Source organism: Lactuca serriola, chromosome 7 (genome assembly GCF_051521515.1).
Source record: "Lactuca serriola cultivar US96UC23 chromosome 7, Lser_US96UC23_V15, whole genome shotgun sequence".
Taxonomy (NCBI): Eukaryota; Viridiplantae; Streptophyta; class Magnoliopsida; order Asterales; family Asteraceae; genus Lactuca; species Lactuca serriola.
In genome coordinates this window covers 66,017,181-66,037,129 of record NC_136414.1, presented here as the reverse complement: position 1 = coordinate 66,037,129, position 19,949 = coordinate 66,017,181, and the positions used below count along the sequence as shown (strand labels likewise).

At 37.4% G+C, this 19,949-nt stretch overlaps 3 long non-coding RNA genes across 3 annotated transcripts; all 3 read left to right on the top strand.

Moving 5' to 3' along the window:
• The first annotated feature begins 4,003 nt into the window (after positions 1-4,003).
• Positions 4,004-5,431, top strand: LOC145061062 (uncharacterized). The gene is made up of 3 exons (XR_013687098.1): positions 4,004-4,181; positions 4,550-4,618; positions 5,241-5,431. It is a non-coding gene; the product is annotated as an uncharacterized LOC145061062 (long non-coding RNA).
• A 3,483-nt stretch (positions 5,432-8,914) lies between these two features.
• On the top strand, positions 8,915-10,254 carry LOC145061350 (uncharacterized). Its single transcript, XR_013687184.1, has 3 exons — positions 8,915-9,087; positions 9,453-9,521; positions 10,144-10,254. It is a non-coding gene; the product is annotated as an uncharacterized LOC145061350 (long non-coding RNA).
• Positions 10,255-13,816: 3,562 nt separating this feature from the next.
• On the top strand, positions 13,817-15,156 carry LOC145061351 (uncharacterized). The gene is made up of 3 exons (XR_013687185.1): positions 13,817-13,989; positions 14,355-14,423; positions 15,046-15,156. It is a non-coding gene; the product is annotated as an uncharacterized LOC145061351 (long non-coding RNA).
• Positions 15,157-19,949: the final 4,793 nt, after the last annotated feature.

Below are 19,949 nucleotides of genomic sequence, written 5' to 3'. Positions count from 1 at the left end.
GGCATATGGTTTCTTTTCCCGTAGTAGTTCTGGGATTAGTTGTGAGTGTTGTCCGTGTTCTTTCTTGGTTCGTAAGTATATCAATATGGCATTTATGAATACAATCACGAATTAGTCCAAGTATGGTTTGGAGACATGGTTCATAAGATCCATGAACACTGACGAGGTATTGATTGTCACACCCCAAAACCAAGAACGACGGAAACGTTCTGGGGCGGAGGACGTCATGTAAAGTATCACAACAATGCAAAGTAGTAAACAAGCAACAACATCATCCATTGCATTAATAGTATAATTCTTAAATACAAGTGTATTCTTTCATAGAATATGACAACATAATGAATAATCAAAATAAAAGACGAGTCTTGACTGCTCCATCTTCACAACACCTGGTCGTCGTACCTGTCTATTGGTGACCTGAGAATACAAGTTATTTTGAAAACGAGTATCAGCAATAAAGCTGGTGAATTCATAAGTATTTAATGTCATTGATTAGTAAAACTTGTGAAGAAAAGACTTGTAAATGTTTGAAGGATAAGTTTGTATTTTAACAATGTAAAGTTTTGTATATGTTTGAAAACTCCTAGAAAAAAATCTATATTTTCTACTAGTATAAAAAGTAGTCTTCTACCAAGACTCGACTGTTTTGTGTGTTTGTCTCTTTGTAAAAATGAAAGCTTTTCCCAAGTATGACTATCATTACCAAAATATAGTTTTATATTACCCTTTATGTGAGAAGATCACAATTTGAATATAATGGGAAAATGTATATGTGTACTACAGTATTATTTGTATTAATTACTGAAGTCATAGCTACCTTAAAACCAATGGTTTAATTTAAGGTAAAATGTGATATGATTGTTACCATGCTAATCTGACTATAGCACGACGATGACAGACGTCGGAAGAAATGACATTTGACACCCGTGGACTTGCAAGTCCCACTGTAGCGAACAACAAAGGTGTAGGATAGTCAATCCAGTATAGATCTATACGCAAACTCGCGCTCTCCCTCCAGGAGATTCTGGTTACAAAACGTGACATAACGAAATGGTCGATGTGTCATGAAGTAGTATCTCACATTATGTTATCTCTGAACCTTGTTATAGTATACTTGTTATAGTAATAGTATTCTATGTATAGTATTCTCTGAATAGTATCCTCTGTTATAGTATTCTCTGTATAGTATTCTCTGTTATAGTATTCTCTGTTATAGTATTCTCTTCATATAGTATGTAATGTATTAGTATTGTATCTCTTCATATGTAATTTATTACTATAGACTCATGAATGAACTGACTCTTGTGTGATTCCTTGTACTTGGAATAGTAAGTAGTATCTCCTAACTATACCTATTATAACTACTAGTAATGTATGTATATAACCGAAGTATGCCTTTGCTACCCAAAGGTACTGAACTAACTGATGGAACTTTTATGTCTATATATATGTATACATGATATATAAATAATATTTAGACGACATTCGGACGAATAACCGATGCCCTAAGGCCACATCCCAACGAGGAAAAGGAAATAAAGCAAGCTAGCCGTCCTAAGTCCTTTAAACATTACTTATATAACTATACATATATAGGCATGCATTTGACAATATAAAAATATAAAAGAAGTTTTGTAAAACCTTTGAAAAGTTTAATAACTAAGAAATGATGACTTGATGTCAGTTTGTAAAATGATTTGAAAGCAGTTTGATTGATAAGAATAAATTTAAGTATAAGAAAACCTTTGTTTGAAACACAATGGTAACAAAGTTTGAAAGGAAACATACAGTATGTAAGACAGTTTGATAAAGAGTTTTAACATGTAAAAAACGGTTGAGAAAGTCATTTGAAGTAATATGATTGGTAAAACAGCTAAAAGTGTAGTAAATCCATTTGTATGCTAATTATTAATCACATGTGATTGATGTACTAACTAGAATGATTCAACTTGTATCCCCCCATAAAAGCATTTATAAACATTTAAAAACATTGAAAAGGTTAATTTAGGGGTATGAACTTACTTGCAGTGAGTGGATCGTATGGAAGTGTCGGACAAGTGCTTGGTGTCAAGTGAAGACTTAAACACACACAATGATCCTAATAACATATAAAGACATATGTGTATATACAATTAGTGATTATAACACTAATAGACAAGTATAAACATCCTAATGCGTGGAAAACACTTTGGTCAAAGTGTTAAGAGGCTATTGGGTTGCAACAAAGGAGTATAAGGCTTCGTATTTGAGTTTATGGTCCATAGACCATACTTATTGGAGTTTACGGCCCAGGGGAGTTTACTCCTGGCCGTAAGCTCTCTAATGGGTCTCCATTTGAGGTTTAAAGGCAAGGTTTCTTAAATGGTTAAGTGTTCCAAGGCTTAAGTAAGAGGCTAGGTGAGTTTAAGGTCTAAGAATGACCCTATCTTGTGTTTAAGGCCTGGGGACCACTTCCCCATGAGTTTACGGCCGTAAACTCATGGTAGGAAGTACCGTATCATTTCTTGAAGTCCCTAGTTCAATGGTGGTTGGTTCTATGCTAAGTTCTAGTTAATTGGAAGGAGGAAAGGGCATCATTGCACCCTTATAGGGAGTTTACGACCTTGGGAGATCCTTGGCCATAAAATCTCATTCAACCATTGATTCTTGATGATTCTAGGGTCTAAACATGTTAAACCTAGTGTACAACGAGTTAGAACAAGAGTACTTACGATCTAGGAGCTTGAATGGTCGTTTTTAGCCAAGAACACTAGTGTGTGTTCTTGGTGAAACTTGAAGATCTACAAAATGGAATGATTTCACAGATTAAATCATGTAAGATCACTAGTTCATGTAAGATATCAACTAGGTAGGACAATAAACTTATGAGTTTTGAAGATCAGGGACGAAGATCCGATGATACTTGAGAGAAAACTGAAGTTCTTGGGTTTGAGAATTGAGAAAATGGCTAGAAATGATCAAAATTCATATATATATATATATATATATATATATATATATATATATATATATATATATATATATATATATTGTAACGCCCGCAGATCCGGGCTAGTCAATTTAGAGGCAATAGGGGTCGAAAACGACTTTTTGACAAAAAGATTATTTAGAATAAATAATCTTAACCAATTTGTAGAATATGTCACAAGGTTTCCGTACATATAAAGAACGTTGAAATCCGAGTTATAACGAAGAAGTTATGAGCCGTCGAAGTTTCGCGTCGGAACCGGCACGACGCCGGGAAGCGTAAATAGTAAATTTATGATATATAGAGATTTAGCCTTAGCGCTCTAAACAAAAGTCGTAGAATATGTTAAACTAAGAACATCGATAAAAAGAACGCCCAAATCTGACTTCGTATGAAGAAGTTATGATTTTTCGAAGTTTCGGATTAGCGGTGTACAGCCCGAAATTCGAATTTTAGATCGATTGATTTTTAGCCGACACAACCTAAACAAGAATCGAAGATCTCGTTATTAGTAGCGTAACGATAAAAATACAGACGAAAATGGACATCGAATAAAGAAGTTATGAGATTTTAACGGACCAATCCTGTCCTGGCCTATTAAAAATATAACTTTAAAAATAAAGTCAAAATTAACCAACGGAGTCTAAACGAAAGTTGTAGAGTATGTCTCCACCTACGCGTGGATATAAATAACGTCAAAAACGGAGTTCGTATGAGCGAGTTACAAATTATAGTAGTATATTTACGTATTAAAATAAAGTATAAATCATGTATACGTACACATATATATACATATGTATATATCATTAGAAAGGTATCGACGATGCGGTTATTATAAAACTAATGTTGAGTTCTTTCGACATTAGTTTAGTACAAAGATCATTAAATCCATTTAAAATAGTATTATAGAGGGGTGTTTAGTTGTTTATATAACTAAAAGGTCATTAAGTAATTATGGAGGGTAGTTTTTGAAAATTCAATTAGTATAAATAAGAGCATTGGGCTCTCATATTTCTTGCACCATTCTCTTGATTCAAGAGTCTTTCTCTCCTTATCCCCCGAGCATTTCGGTCCCTCGTGATTCGACTTCTCTTTCTGTAGTTTTAGTATAGTAAGGTGAGCGCTGAAGCGCTGCACGAATCTTCCTTAGAAAGATTCAGCGACGAAGTTCTGCCCCTGCAGAGCCCGACTCCTAGCTAAAATCCCCTTGAAAGTAAGTTATGTTTACCCTATTTTAAATATAGTTTATATTTAAAATTAGTATTGTTATTATAAATTTATAATAAATATTTGGGCTATTATTATGACTTATATAAGTGTCGTTATAATATCTTTTAACTACTCGCGGTACGGGGAATCTGGTTTAAAGGGCCGCATAGGGTTGTTGGATTTCAGAAGTGCTATACGCCAAAATGGTCCTGCCCTCCGGTGTTTTATGTCTGGCCCCTGTCTGTACATAGTAGTTGGAAAGTATTGTTTAAACGCTTATATAATAATAATAATAATAATAATAATAATAATAATAAGACTAATAATTAGTCACGGTAATATTAGACTAAAATCTAGTGGTGATAATACTAGGTTTCGTCAAAGGAAATTATTTTAAAGTAAACGAAGCGTTGTCCGAGTACCGAGTCACCACCTTCTCAGGTGAGTGCATAGTTACTTTCAGCTTACACATAGATATGAAGTATTTTATATAAATTACGTGTTGTGTGTGTATATTATCTGTATACCTGCTATCTATGCTGGATGAACGTTTTATACATGTTTTCAATGATTTAAACTGTATATGTATTTTATATCTACAAAATGTGTTGGGTAAAACATGGGTAGATGTATTAGTTGCTGTGTGATAAAATGAAATAATGAGATGCCTCGTTATAGATGTTCTTGATGATCTAGTCATCTAGCGGAGTATAGATGACGACCACGGACTATTCTAGACAGTCCAGTGGAACACTAACAGGCTCGCAACCTGTAGGTGTTTATTCGAACTTTGTGTTTAACCGAATTGTGTGTTTATTCGAACTGTGTGTTTATTCGAACTGTGTGAACTGTGTGCTCACCAGATATACTCCATCCCAATGATAGTCCTTTGACTAGGTCCCTTGTGTTAGATGTTTTAGGGACGTAATGTGAGGATAACGGGAATGGGTAATTGGGTTGATTGTTTGATGTTTAAAAATAATAATTATATTATTGTGGGTTGAAAACCCTATGTGCTCACCAGGTTTCCCAACCTGACCCACTCAGTTTATTTTTATCACAGGTGTTGATATGAAGTCACAATACACTGAGAGATTTAAAGAGATGTAGATCACTAGTGTAAATAATTGTAAGTTCTGTTTATGCTTATGTTTCTGTATTAACGATGACATCCCAAACGTTTTAAAATGAAATAAATACGTTTCATCGAAAATGTTTTAATAACGTATTTACCATGTTTTTCTGGGAACAAATTCCGCAACATTTTTATAAAATGAAGTACTCTGATTTTTATAAAGCATAAACAAAATCGGTCTTTTCTGGCCGTGAAAATGGGGATGTCACAGTTGGTATCAGAGCATTAGTTTAAGCGAACTAGGAATATGGATTTATTTCTAGACTTAAACTTAGAATGCTAAGCGATGATTGTGAGGTGTGAGCACTAGCTTATTTTAGGAATTGTGCCTAAAATGCTTTTATGTGCTAAATACTTGTGCCTGATATGCTGTTAGTTGTTCGGATCTATGGTCTGTTGCCGACCGGATCTGGAAACCTTATGTGTTTAGGATTCTAAACGTACGACTACGATATTAGAACTAGCATATAAACGTTTCGGAGTGATAAGGATGATTTAACCGTCAATCCTATGTAAAGATCTGGATTCACCTTATTCGGTGTATAGATCAAGATGGCAAGAACCCGTAGTGGAAACGTGAATGCAAATGGGAACGGACACCAACCCCCCGTGATCGAGCAAATACCAGTTGTGGAAGCCGCTGCCGGACCAATAACGATGGCCGGAGTGCAAGCGATGATCCAGGCAATGTTGGATCGTCAAATGGAGGAAACTAGACGTTTGCTCCAGCAAAATCGTGAGGAAGCCACTATTCAGATCGAACAGCCCGAGTTGAACGAAGGGCAGACTGAGGAAGGAAACTACAGTGGGACTGTTGGTCAAGTCAACCCACCAATAGTTCGACAAAACAACCAAGATGACAAAGTCGAGAGGAATGGATGCAAGTACAAGGATTTTCTGACTTGCAAGCCATCGACTTTCACTGGAAAGGAGGATCCGATCGGGGTCATGGATTGGATCTCGGAGATGGCGTTAGCCTTCATGACATGCGGTTGCAGAGGGAAGCTACAGACCACATTTGCAGTGCGTCAGTTTCGAGGAAGTGTTGTACGTTGGTGGAATACCTTGGGGAAGACTCTGAGCCCTAATGAGCCCCTGCAACTGACATGGGCAGAATTTTTGGTGCAATTCAAACGAAAGTACTGCTCAGCTCAAAACCTGCTTGAGCTAGAGAACCAGTTTCTAACCCTGAAGAAGGGAAGCATGTCAATCGATGAATACACGAACAACTTCACAGAAAAGATGGAGTTCGCCTTGCGTCTTGTTCCGGATGAGCTGACGAAAATTGACAAGTACGCAAAGGGACTTCCATGGGAGTACGCGGTGCCAGTGCGTCAGGCTCCTACTCTGGAGGCAGCTATCTGGGCTGCCAAGTCTGTGGAAGATATGATTAAGGGAAGAGCTGCCAACAAGATTGAGGTTGGCGAAAAGAGGAAGTTTGAGGAATCTACGAGGCCCAATAAGAAGATCAAGTCTGGTTCAAAGGAGTCTAGCGGAGGAGGAAACAAAGTGAAATGGTGCGAGAAGTGCAAAAAGAATCACTTTGGGAAATGTAGCGAAGAAGTGACTTGCTACAAGTGTGGGAAGACCGGACATTACGCCAACGAGTGCAAAAGGGTGTGTTATGAATGCCGTGAAGAAGGGCATGTTGCTAAGGATTGCCCGAAAAAGAAAGAGGCGGAAAAACCAAACATTCCGCCAAAACCGAAGGCAAGAGCATTCCATATGATCCTAGACGAAGCAGATGACAATGCGAGGATTCAGGAATGACGGCTTGACATCCAAGGATCGAGTTATAATGTAGCCATAGAATCATATGATGTAGCCTGTTAGAGGCATAGTCTAGGGTGAACTTGAACACCTATGTAATCGTTTCAAGAAATAATATGAAACCTTTGTTTTGTTATCTGATGTGTTAAGTTGTTTTTTTTCGTGTATGGTGACTTGGAGAGACTGCGGGACAATACTTGGGACGAGTATGAGTAGGTGTGAATGGTAGTAGAGGCCTATACTACCGGAAGCACAGGACTCACACTTGGATCAGGGAAAGTCACAAGGTTACCAAGAAGCTAGTAACTGATTCTGTTTTTTTTTTTTCAAGTATGTCATTACCATCGTTTCGATAATGACTAAAAAGATTGTTGATTTCCGACCCTAGTGGTCATACCGAATTGAGTCTGACTACGATGAGTATGTTGCATGGTTCAGAGAACCAAGTTTGATGTAGCGTCCGACTTAAACCAAACGATTGAAATCAAAGCAATCAATAGAAGTATCGCGTTCGTTGTTAAAGAAGTTGGTAGCCAGAAACGCTACATGTTAAAGTGTGATTATATCACATTAGAACATGAAGGAAGGCATAGTCTATTTTAGAATTTAACTCTAAGAGACCTAAGTCTAAATGTGCATCACATGATGATAGGTCATAATTTGAAGTCTAGCCCGAGGTAGAGAGCAGGTGCACGATCGAGTACTGCTTATAGTCAATGAGTCTAAGAGATAGACTTGAAGGAATATAGAAGTTATAATTATTAACTAGGATGAAAAGATGACGTATGGAGTCATTATACGAGCCCTGTTTCGTTGATGATTCCGGGACGTAATCATCCTAAGGGGGAGATAATTGTAACGCCCGCAGATCCGGGCTAGTCAATTTAGAGGCAATAGGGGTCGAAAACGACTTTTTGACAAAAAGATTATTTAGAATAAATAATCTTAACCAATTTGTAGAATATGTCACAAGGTTTCCGTACATATAAAGAACGTTGAAATCCGAGTTATAACGAAGAAGTTATGACCCGTCGAAGTTTCGCGTCGGAACCGGCACGGCGCCGGGAAGCGTAAATAGTAAATTTATGATATATAGAGATTTAGCCTTAGCGCTCTAAACAAAAGTCGTAGAATATGTTAAACTAAGAACATCGATAAAAAGAACGCCCAAATATGACTTCGTATGAAGAAGTTATGATTTTTCGAAGTTTCGGATTAGCGGTGTACAACCCGAAATTCGAATTTTAGATCGATTGATTTTTAGCCGACACAACCTAAACAAGAATCGAAGATCTCGTTATTAGTAGCGTAACGATAAAAATACAGACGAAAATGGACATCGAATAAAGAAGTTATGAGATTTTAACGGACCAATCCTGTCCTGGCCTGTTAAAAATATAACTTTAAAAATAAAGTCAAAATTAACCAACGGAGTCTAAACGAAAGTTGTAGAGTATGTCTCCACCTACGCGTGGATATAAATAACGTCAAAAACGGAGTTCGTATGAGCGAGTTACAAATTATAGTAGTATATTTACGTATTAAAATAAAGTATAAATCATGTATACGTACACATATATATACATATGTATATATCATTAGAAAGGTATCGACGATGCGGTTATTATAAAACTAATGTTGAGTTCTTTCGACATTAGTTTAGTACAAAGATCATTAAATCCATTTAAAATAGTATTATAGAGGGGTGTTTAGTTGTTTATATAACTAAAAGGTCATTAAGTAATTATGGAGGGTAGTTTTTGAAAATTCAATTAGTATAAATAAGAGCCTTGGGCTCTCATATTTCTTGCACCATTCTCTTGATTCAAGAGTCTTTCTCTCCTTATCCCCCGAGCATTTCGGTCCCTCGTGATTCGACTTCTCTTTCTGTAGTTTTAGTATAGTAAGGTGAGCGCTGAAGCGCTGCACGAATCTTCCTTAGAAAGATTCAGCGACGAAGTTCTGCCCCTGCAGAGCCCGACTCCTAGCTAAAATCCCCTTGAAAGTAAGTTATGTTTACCCTATTTTAAATATAGTTTATATTTAAAATTAGTATTGTTATTATAAATTTATAATAAATATTTGGGCTATTATTATGACTTATATAAGTGTCGTTATAATATCTTTTAACTACTCGCGGTACGGGGAATCTGGTTTAAAGGGCCGCATAGGGTTGTTGGATTTCAGAAGTGCTATACGCCAAAATGGTCCTGCCCTCCGGTGTTTTATGTCTGGCCCCTGTCTGTACATAGTAGTTGGAAAGTATTGTTTAAACGCTTATATAATAATAATAATAATAATAATAATAATAATAAGACTAATAATTAGTCACGGTAATATTAGACTAAAATCTAGTGGTGATAATACTAGGTTTCGTCAAAGGAAATTATTTTAAAGTAAACGAAGCGTTGTCCGAGTACCGAGTCACCACCTTCTCAGGTGAGTGCATAGTTACTTTCAGCTTACACATAGATATGAAGTATTTTATATAAATTACGTGTTGTGTGTGTATATTATCTGTATACCTGCTATCTATGCTGGATGAACGTTTTATACATGTTTTCAATGATTTAAACTGTATATGTATTTTATATCTACAAAATGTGTTGGGTAAAACATGGGTAGATGTATTAGTTGCTGTGTGATAAAATGAAATAATGAGATGCCTCGTTATAGATGTTCTTGATGATCTAGTCATCTAGCGGAGTATAGATGACGACCACGGACTATTCTAGACAGTCCAGTGGAACACTAACAGGCTCGCAACCTGTAGGTGTTTATTCGAACTTTGTGTTTAACCGAACTGTGTGTTTATTCGAACTGTGTGTTTATTCGAACTGTGTGAACTGTGTGCTCACCAGATATACTCCATCCCAATGATAGTCCTTTGACTAGGTCCCTTGTGTTAGATGTTTTAGGGACGTAATGTGAGGATAACGGGAATGGGTAATTGGGTTGATTGTTTGATGTTTAAAAATAATAATTATATTATTGTGGGTTGAAAACCCTATGTGCTCACCAGGTTTCCCAACCTGACCCACTCAGTTTATTTTTATCACAGGTGTTGATATGAAGTCACAATACACTGAGAGATTTAAAGAGATGTAGATCACTAGTGTAAATAATTGTAAGTTCTGTTTATGCTTATGTTTCTGTATTAACGATGACATCCCAAACGTTTTAAAATGAAATAAATACGTTTCATCGAAAATGTTTTAATAACGTATTTACCATGTTTTTCTGGGAACAAATTCCGCAACATTTTTATAAAATGAAGTACTCTGATTTTTATAAAGCATAAACAAAATCGGTCTTTCCTGGCCGTGAAAATGGGGATGTCACAGTTGGTATCAGAGCATTAGTTTAAGCGAACTAGGAATATGGATTTATTTCTAGACTTAAACTTAGAATGCTAAGCGATGATTGTGAGGTGTGAGCACTAGCTTATTTTAGGAATTGTGCCTAAAATGCTTTTATGTGCTAAATACTTGTGCCTGATATGCTGTTAGTTGTTCGGATCTATGGTCTGTTGCCGACCGGATCTGGAAACCTTATGTGTTTAGGATTCTAAACGTACGACTACGATATTAGAACTAGCATATAAACGTTTCGGAGTGATAAGGATGATTTAACCGTCAATCCTAAGTAAAGATCTGGATTCACCTTATTCGGTGTATAGATCAAGATGGCAAGAACCCGTAGTGGAAACGTGAATGCAAATGGGAACGGACACCAACCCCCCGTGATCGAGCAAATACCAGTTGTGGAAGCCGCTGCCGGACCAATAACGATGGCCGGAGTGCAAGCGATGATCCAGGCAATGTTGGATCGTCAAATGGAGGAAACTAGACGTTTGCTCCAGCAAAATCGTGAGGAAGCCACTATTCAGATCGAACAGCCCGAGTTGAACGAAGGGCAGACTGAGGAAGGAAACTACAGTGGGACTGTTGGTCAAGTCAACCCACCAATAGTTCGACAAAACAACCAAGATGACAAAGTCGAGAGGAATGGATGCAAGTACAAGGATTTTCTGACTTGCAAGCCATCGACTTTCACTGGAAAGGAGGATCCGATCGGGGTCATGGATTGGATCTCGGAGATGGCGTTAGCCTTCATGACATGCGGTTGCAGAGGGAAGCTACAGACCACATTTGCAGTGCGTCAGTTTCGAGGAAGTGTTGTACGTTGGTGGAATACCTTGGGGAAGACTCTGAGCCCTAATGAGCCCCTGCAACTGACATGGGCAGAATTTTTGGTGCAATTCAAACGAAAGTACTGCTCAGCTCAAAACCTGCTTGAGCTAGAGAACCAGTTTCTAACCCTGAAGAAGGGAAGCATGTCAATCGATGAATACACAAACAACTTCATAGAAAAGATGGAGTTTGCCTTGCGTCTTGTTCCGGATGAGCTGACGAAAATTGACAAGTACGCAAAGGGACTTCCATGGGAGTACGCGGTGCCAGTGCGTCAGGCTCCTACTCTGGAGGCAGCTATCTGGGCTGCCAAGTCTGTGGAAGATATGATTAAGGGAAGAGTTGCCAACAAGATTGAGGTTGGCGAAAAGAGGAAGTTTGAGGAATCTACGAGGCCCAATAAGAAGATCAAGTCTGGTTCAAAGGAGTCTAGCGGAGGAGGAAACAAAGTGAAATGGTGCGAGAAGTGCAAAAAGAATCACTTTGGGAAATGTAGCGAAGAAGTGACTTGCTACAAGTGTGGGAAGACCGGACATTACGCCAACGAGTGCAAAAGGGTGTGTTATGAATGCCGTGAAGAAGGGCATGTTGCTAAGGATTGCCCGAAAAAGAAAGAGGCGGAAAAACCAAACATTCCGCCAAAACCGAAGGCAAGAGCATTCCATATGATCCTAGACGAAGCAGATGACAATGCGAGGATTCAGGAATGACGGCTTGACATCCAAGGATCGAGTTATAATGTAGCCATAGAATCATATGATGTAGCCTGTTAGAGGCATAGTCTAGGGTGAACTTGAACACCTATGTAATCGTTTCAAGAAATAATATGAAACCTTTGTTTTGTTATCTGATGTGTTAAGTTGTTTTTTTTCGTGTATGGTGACTTGGAGAGACTGCGGGACAATACTTGGGACGAGTATGAGTAGGTGTGAATGGTAGTAGAGGCCTATACTACCGGAAGCACAGGACTCACACTTGGATCAGGGAAAGTCACAAGGTTACCAAGAAGCTAGTAACTGATTCTGTTTTTTTTTTTCAAGTATGTCATTACCATCGTTTCGATAATGACTAAAAAGATTGTTGATTTCCGACCCTAGTGGTCATACCGAATTGAGTCTGACTACGATGAGTATGTTGCATGGTTCAGAGAACCAAGTTTGATGTAGCGTCCGACTTAAACCAAACGATTGAAATCAAAGCAATCAATAGAAGTATCGCGTTCGTTGTTAAAGAAGTTGGTAGCCAGAAACGCTACATGTTAAAGTGTGATTATATCACATTAGAACATGAAGGAAGGCATAGTCTATTTTAGAATTTAACTCTAAGAGACCTAAGTCTAAATGTGCATCACATGATGATAGGTCATAATTTGAAGTCTAGCCCGAGGTAGAGAGCAGGTGCACGATCGAGTACTGCTTATAGTCAATGAGTCTAAGAGATAGACTTGAAGGAATATAGAAGTTATAATTATTAACTAGGATGAAAAGATGACGTATGGAGTCATTATACGAGCCCTGTTTCGTTGATGATTCCGGGACGTAATCATCCTAAGGGGGAGATAATTGTAACGCCCGCAGATCCGGGCTAGTCAATTTAGAGGCAATAGGGGTCGAAAACGACTTTTTGACAAAAAGATTATTTAGAATAAATAATCTTAACCAATTTGTAGAATATGTCACAAGGTTTCCGTACATATAAAGAACGTTGAAATCCGAGTTATAACGAAGAAGTTATGACCCGTCGAAGTTTCGCGTCGGAACCGGCACGGCGCCGGGAAGCGTAAATAGTAAATTTATGATATATAGAGATTTAGCCTTAGCGCTCTAAACAAAAGTCATAGAATATGTTAAACTAAGAACATCGATAAAAAGAACGCCCAAATATGACTTCGTATGAAGAAGTTATGATTTTTCGAAGTTTCGGATTAGAGGTGTACAACCCGAAATTCGAATTTTAGATCGATTGATTTTTAGCCGACACAACCTAAACAAGAATCGAAGATCTCGTTATTAGTAGCGTAACGATAAAAATACAGACGAAAATGGACATCGAATAAAGAAGTTATGAGATTTTAACGGACCAATCCTGTCCTGGCCTGTTAAAAATATAACTTTAAAAATAAAGTCAAAATTAACCAACGGAGTCTAAACGAAAGTTGTAGAGTATGTCTCCACCTACGCGTGGATATAAATAACGTCAAAAACGGAGTTCGTATGAGCGAGTTACAAATTATAGTAGTATATTTACGTATTAAAATAAAGTATAAATCATGTATACGTACACATATATATACATATGTATATATCATTAGAAAGGTATCGACGATGCGGTTATTATAAAACTAATGTTGAGTTCTTTCGACATTAGTTTAGTACAAAGATCATTAAATCCATTTAAAATAGTATTATAGAGGGGTGTTTAGTTGTTTATATAACTAAAAGGTCATTAAGTAATTATGGAGGGTAGTTTTTGAAAATTCAATTAGTATAAATAAGAGCCTTGGGCTCTCATATTTCTTGCACCATTCTCTTGATTCAAGAGTCTTTCTCTCCTTATCCCCCGAGCATTTCGGTCCCTCGTGATTCGACTTCTCTTTCTGTAGTTTTAGTATAGTAAGGTGAGCGCTGAAGCGCTGCACGAATCTTCCTTAGAAAGATTCAGCGACGAAGTTCTGCCCCTGCAGAGCCCGACTCCTAGCTAAAATCCCCTTGAAAGTAAGTTATGTTTACCCTATTTTAAATATAGTTTATATTTAAAATTAGTATTGTTATTATAAATTTATAATAAATATTTGGGCTATTATTATGACTTATATAAGTGTCGTTATAATATCTTTTAACTACTCGCGGTACGGGGAATCTGGTTTAAAGGGCCGCATAGGGTTGTTGGATTTCAGAAGTGCTATACGCCAAAATGGTCCTGCCCTCCGGTGTTTTATGTCTGGCCCCTGTCTGTACATAGTAGTTGGAAAGTATTGTTTAAACGCTTATATAATAATAATAATAATAATAATAATAATAATAAGACTAATAATTAGTCACGGTAATATTAGACTAAAATCTAGTGGTGATAATACTAGGTTTCGTCAAAGGAAATTATTTTAAAGTAAACGAAGCGTTGTCCGAGTACCGAGTCACCACCTTCTCAGGTGAGTGCATAGTTACTTTCAGCTTACACATAGATATGAAGTATTTTATATAAATTACGTGTTGTGTGTGTATATTATCTGTATACCTGCTATCTATGCTGGATGAACGTTTTATACATGTTTTCAATGATTTAAACTGTATATGTATTTTATATCTACAAAATGTGTTGGGTAAAACATGGGTAGATGTATTAGTTGCTGTGTGATAAAATGAAATAATGAGATGCCTCGTTATAGATGTTCTTGATGATCTAGTCATCTAGCGGAGTATAGATGACGACCACGGACTATTCTAGACAGTCCAGTGGAACACTAACAGGCTCGCAACCTGTAGGTGTTTATTCGAACTTTGTGTTTAACCGAACTGTGTGTTTATTCGAACTGTGTGTTTATTCGAACTGTGTGAACTGTGTGCTCACCAGATATACTCCATCCCAATGATAGTCCTTTGACTAGGTCCCTTGTGTTAGATGTTTTAGGGACGTAATGTGAGGATAACGGGAATGGGTAATTGGGTTGATTGTTTGATGTTTAAAAATAATAATTATATTATTGTGGGTTGAAAACCCTATGTGCTCACCAGGTTTCCCAACCTGACCCACTCAGTTTATTTTTATCACAGGTGTTGATATGAAGTCACAATACACTGAGAGATTTAAAGAGATGTAGATCACTAGTGTAAATAATTGTAAGTTCTGTTTATGCTTATGTTTCTGTATTAACGATGACATCCCAAACGTTTTAAAATGAAATAAATACGTTTCATCGAAAATGTTTTAATAACGTATTTACCATGTTTTTCTGGGAACAAATTCCGCAACATTTTTATAAAATGAAGTACTCTGATTTTTATAAAGCATAAACAAAATCGGTCTATATATATATATATATATATATATATATATATATATATATATATATATATATATATATATGTGTGTGTGTGTGGGAGTTCACGGCCCTCTTGAGTTTACGGTCGTAAACTCCATCTTATGGAGTTTAGGGCATAAATTTCAATGCTAAGGCTTTACTAGTTACTTTCCAACACTAATTCATTAAGTGTACAAGGCTCAGAACTCTCAAACAGACTCCAAATTGCTAAATGATAGCAGGAATGAGTTTAACTTTCAATGAAGTATTTGACTGTACGGGATAGAAAATTTCGGGTTGTCACATTGATCAATTCGAAAGGCATGACTAGGAACTCGAATGACCATACTGAGCCCTAATTTTTATCTTTGGAATGTCTCCTTCTTGGTCCCTGAGATGACGGTACTCTGATCGGAGATCTATCTTGGAGTAGTATGTGGATCCTTGAGGTTTATCGAACATATAATCGATTCTTGGGAGTGGGTAACAGTTTTTGATCATTAGTTTCTTTAATTCCTAATAATCAATGCATGTTTGAAAGGATCCATCATTCTTCTTAACACCAGCTCCCCAAAGGTGGGAAGCTTGGTATGATAAATCCATGGTCAAGAATCTCCTGAAAATATCTCCTGATTCTGAAGGCTCACTTAGACTATCAACCACATTTATGGGTTGGTCGAGTGCCTTTATGGGAGATGGTTGTACATGAGTAATTGCCTCTACAGTGGAGTCTTTTCTTTTCTTGGAAGCGCCCTCACCCTTCGTTACTACATTTGAAGGTGTGTTCTTAATAGCCAAGGATTTGACCCTTTTTAGCTTGGGCTGTGGGGCTTGAACCTGGGTTAGCTGTGGGGGGCTTGGCGGGGTAGAGTGGTATGGGTGTCAATACCACTCGTAGCCATGATATGATCAGCTACATGAAGGTTAGTATGTCCAATAGACTCTAGAATATGCATTGGAAGATGTTTAATGTGACTGAAGAGTGATTGGTTTTTAGAATGATTATACCTTTTTAGATCTCTATAGGAGAAGAGGTTGGTGTCGTTGTCAAGGCTGAGTTGTGCATGTTTTTGTAAATCAATCAAGTACAAGGACCAATAGCTTATGGAGGTGAGCTCCATCGTTCCTTCATTCAGGGCCCCCTTGCTAACATACTAAAGGAAATCATCCTAAAGGATGCGTCCGTAGTTCACTGCGTTTCCCATGAAGAAGCTCTGCACAATGTCGAGGAGTGGCTTACCCATGTTATCCATTCCACTAGTTCTTCCAGACAAACATTGAATAACATAGTGACAAACATATTGCCAAACAACTGGTAACTTTCCTTTCATGAATTCATCGATCCCCTTCAGCTTTGATTGGTACCCCATTTGGTACAAAGTAGCAAAGATGTCGTTGTTGCTAGGAGTATAAAACTCTGTGGATGGTGGAATTCGAAGTTTAATGGCCTCTAAGAACATTTCTTTGGTTAGAACAACCAAGGAATGATCATTAATCAATCTGAGATGGACTTCATGCAATTAGTCCAAAGGTTTGAATGCAGAAAAGGCACATTTGAACAAAATCGCTTGGGGTAATGCTTCCGTGAATGAGTCGAAAGCACCAAATAGTGGATGAGTTGGAAGATATTTGATCATGAGCTTGATGGAGTCAATGTAACTATCATGATCATCAAATATTCCCCTGTAATTGCTTGCAGCAATGGAAGGAGTGATGTTCTTGATGGTTGAGCCTGAACCAGTTGGTCTCACAGAGATGGAAGGCTTGTATTACATCTTAGAAGCACCTGATTTCACAATGGTTATGAAAAATGATTTGAAGAACTTGTTGGAAAGGGGTTTTGCAAGAAGATCAAGAGAATGAAGATCGCCATGAGAGTTTAGAAAGTGTAAGATTTCTTGGGGAAGAAAAGGGGTTTTTATACGTCCGGATTTCAAAATTGATTAACATCAAGCTAATGACAGTTGGTAAAAACCTTTGGGTTTTTACCTTTCGTGATTTAATTTAAATCAAAAGTGTTTACCAAAAAAAAGAGGGCATTAAATGTTGTTCTAGGGGCATAATGATGCGTCAGACCATCGTGGGGTGAAAACAATTTCATGCGTTGAGTAAAAAGGGGGAGTGAAATGGATGTGACGGCAACAGTTTCTTGATGGGATTGGTGAGTAAAAGGTTTTTCAAAAAATATTTCTTTTAAGGAAAATCAAGTTGTTTATCCTTTTAACCAAAAATAGGCCTTGTTGAGAAAAGTCTTTTGAAGAGAAATCGTTTTTCATGTGCGAAAAATTAAATGAAGAAGAATAAAACATTTTTCTTTTGAAATATTTGATGTTTCAGATTCATTAAATAGCACACAATGAACTTTGATAGGTCTGATGAAATATGAATTTGGATTGTTGAGTGAGTCTGCGGGAAGAGGATACTGAAGAGCACCTCGATCACAAGGTTAGAAATACAAATAATAAAGAGACCCAAGGAGTACATAGATCATAAATGATCTTCGTTATATAGAGAATACTGAGGACCAACTTATGAAGTATGTACTACATCAGCTATTCTAGAAATAGATAAGGTAAGTAAAATTCTTCAAGAGTTTTTTTTTAATTAATTTTTTGATTATTTTTTAAAAGAAAAGAATCATATTTAATTACACCCAAAGATTATGAGATCTTCGGTTGTTATCCTTTCAAGAAGAAATGAGGGTCTGGATTCATCATTCCTAACATTTCTAAAAAGCCAATAAGTTTTGTGGAGTCAAGTGCTTTTGTGAAGACATTATCTATTTCCTCGTGAGATGGAACAAAAATTAGTTCAATATTACCTTTAAGGATATGATCCTTGATGAAGTGATACCGTAGTTAGATGTGTTTCATCTTTGAGTGATAAATAGGATTGTGTGAAATGGGTATTGCACTCTTTGAATCATAACAGATAAGTACTCACAGCATCCTATACCCGTAATCCTTGAGCTATGTTTTCATCCAGAGGACTTGAGAGCAGCAGCTGGTTGCGGCAACATATTCAGCCTCTGCGGTGGAAAGTGAGACACAATTTTGTTTCCTTCAGGACCAACTCACTAATCTTCCACTTAGAAATTGACATCCTACTGAGGTGCTTTTTCAATCGAGTCTGCACCCTACATGGTATGCATTAGTGAAAGCTTGTAGAATGAAGTCATTTCCTGCTGGATACCAGAGACCTAAGGCCTTAATCCCTTTGAGATATCTGAATATCTACTTGACTGCAATCAAGTGTGATACTTTGGGATCAGCCTAGTATATAGCACATAAACCTGTGGCGAAGACTATATCTGGTCTACTTGCAGTGAGGTACATCAATGAACCAATCATTCCTTGGTATATCTTTTGATAAACCGACTCTCTGGTAAGGTTAACTGAGATCTTGTAACCGAAGGCCATAGGGACCTTTGCCAAGGAGCAGTTGTCCATTGAGAATTTCTTCAACAGTTCAGTAGTATACTTTTCTTGATGCATGAAAATTCATTGAGGGGCCTGCTTGACCAGAAGACCTAGAAAGAAATTGATCTCTCTATTCACGCTTATTTGGAATTTTTTGGTCATAGGCTTAGCAAAGTCATCCACCATTCCTTGATCAATTAAACTGAAGATAATATCATCCACGTAGATTTCCACAAGCATTAAGTGCTTTTCATTTACTTGTCTGAAAAGGGTAGGGTCTATTACACCTTGTTTGTACCCAGAGTTGACAACAAACACCGAAAAAAGTTTCATACCAAGCTCTTGGTGCCTATATTAAATCGTAGACAACTTTCTCTAGCTTATAGCAATGGTTGGGAAAATTTAAGTTTTCGAAGCCTAGAGGTTGTTGTAAGTACATCTCTTCTTTCAATTCACCGTTAAGGAGCGCACTTTTTACGTCCATTTGATGAACTTCGATGTTTTTATATGCTGCATACACGAGAAAGTTATGCATGGCTTCCAGTCTTGCCAACAGAGCATATGTTTCATCATAGTGAGCTCCTTCTAGTTGACTATACCCTTTGGCTATAAATCGGGCTTTGTTGCGGATCACAACACCAAATTCATCTAGTTTGTTCTTGTAGACCCATCGGGTTCCAACTACAATATGTATTTTAGGCTTCGGCACAAGTTTCCAAACCTTGTTTCTTTCAAACTCTGCCTGTTCCTCTTGCATTGCAACAATCTAATCAGGCTGTAGAAGTACCACTTTCGTGGTTTTGGGCTTGATTGATGACATAAAAGTTGCATAGTGACAATGGTTTGTTAAATCTGAAGAAGAACGAGTTTGGATAACAGAAGATGGATTTCCGATGATTTAGCCAGGTTGGTGATCTTTCATCCAGATATGTAGGCGAGATTGGTGATGTTTAACAGTTGCATTAGAGAGAATGTCCTCTATTTCACAGGAGGCTTCAGGTCTCTTTGTTGAAGGTTATTCCCCCTCGGTTTGTGAGCATCTCGCAGATGAGTCTTGAAATGTTGGGATTATTTCAACAGCTGAAGATGAAGGTTTCCCAGGAACCGATGATGGTTCCCCCGGAACCAATTAATGATTTACTTTTCTTGGATCCCTTTCAGTATCAATGTTTTCCACTTCTTTGTCGGCGGAATGTTCAGAGACAGTTGATTGATTGGTCACTTGGTAGACGGGTAC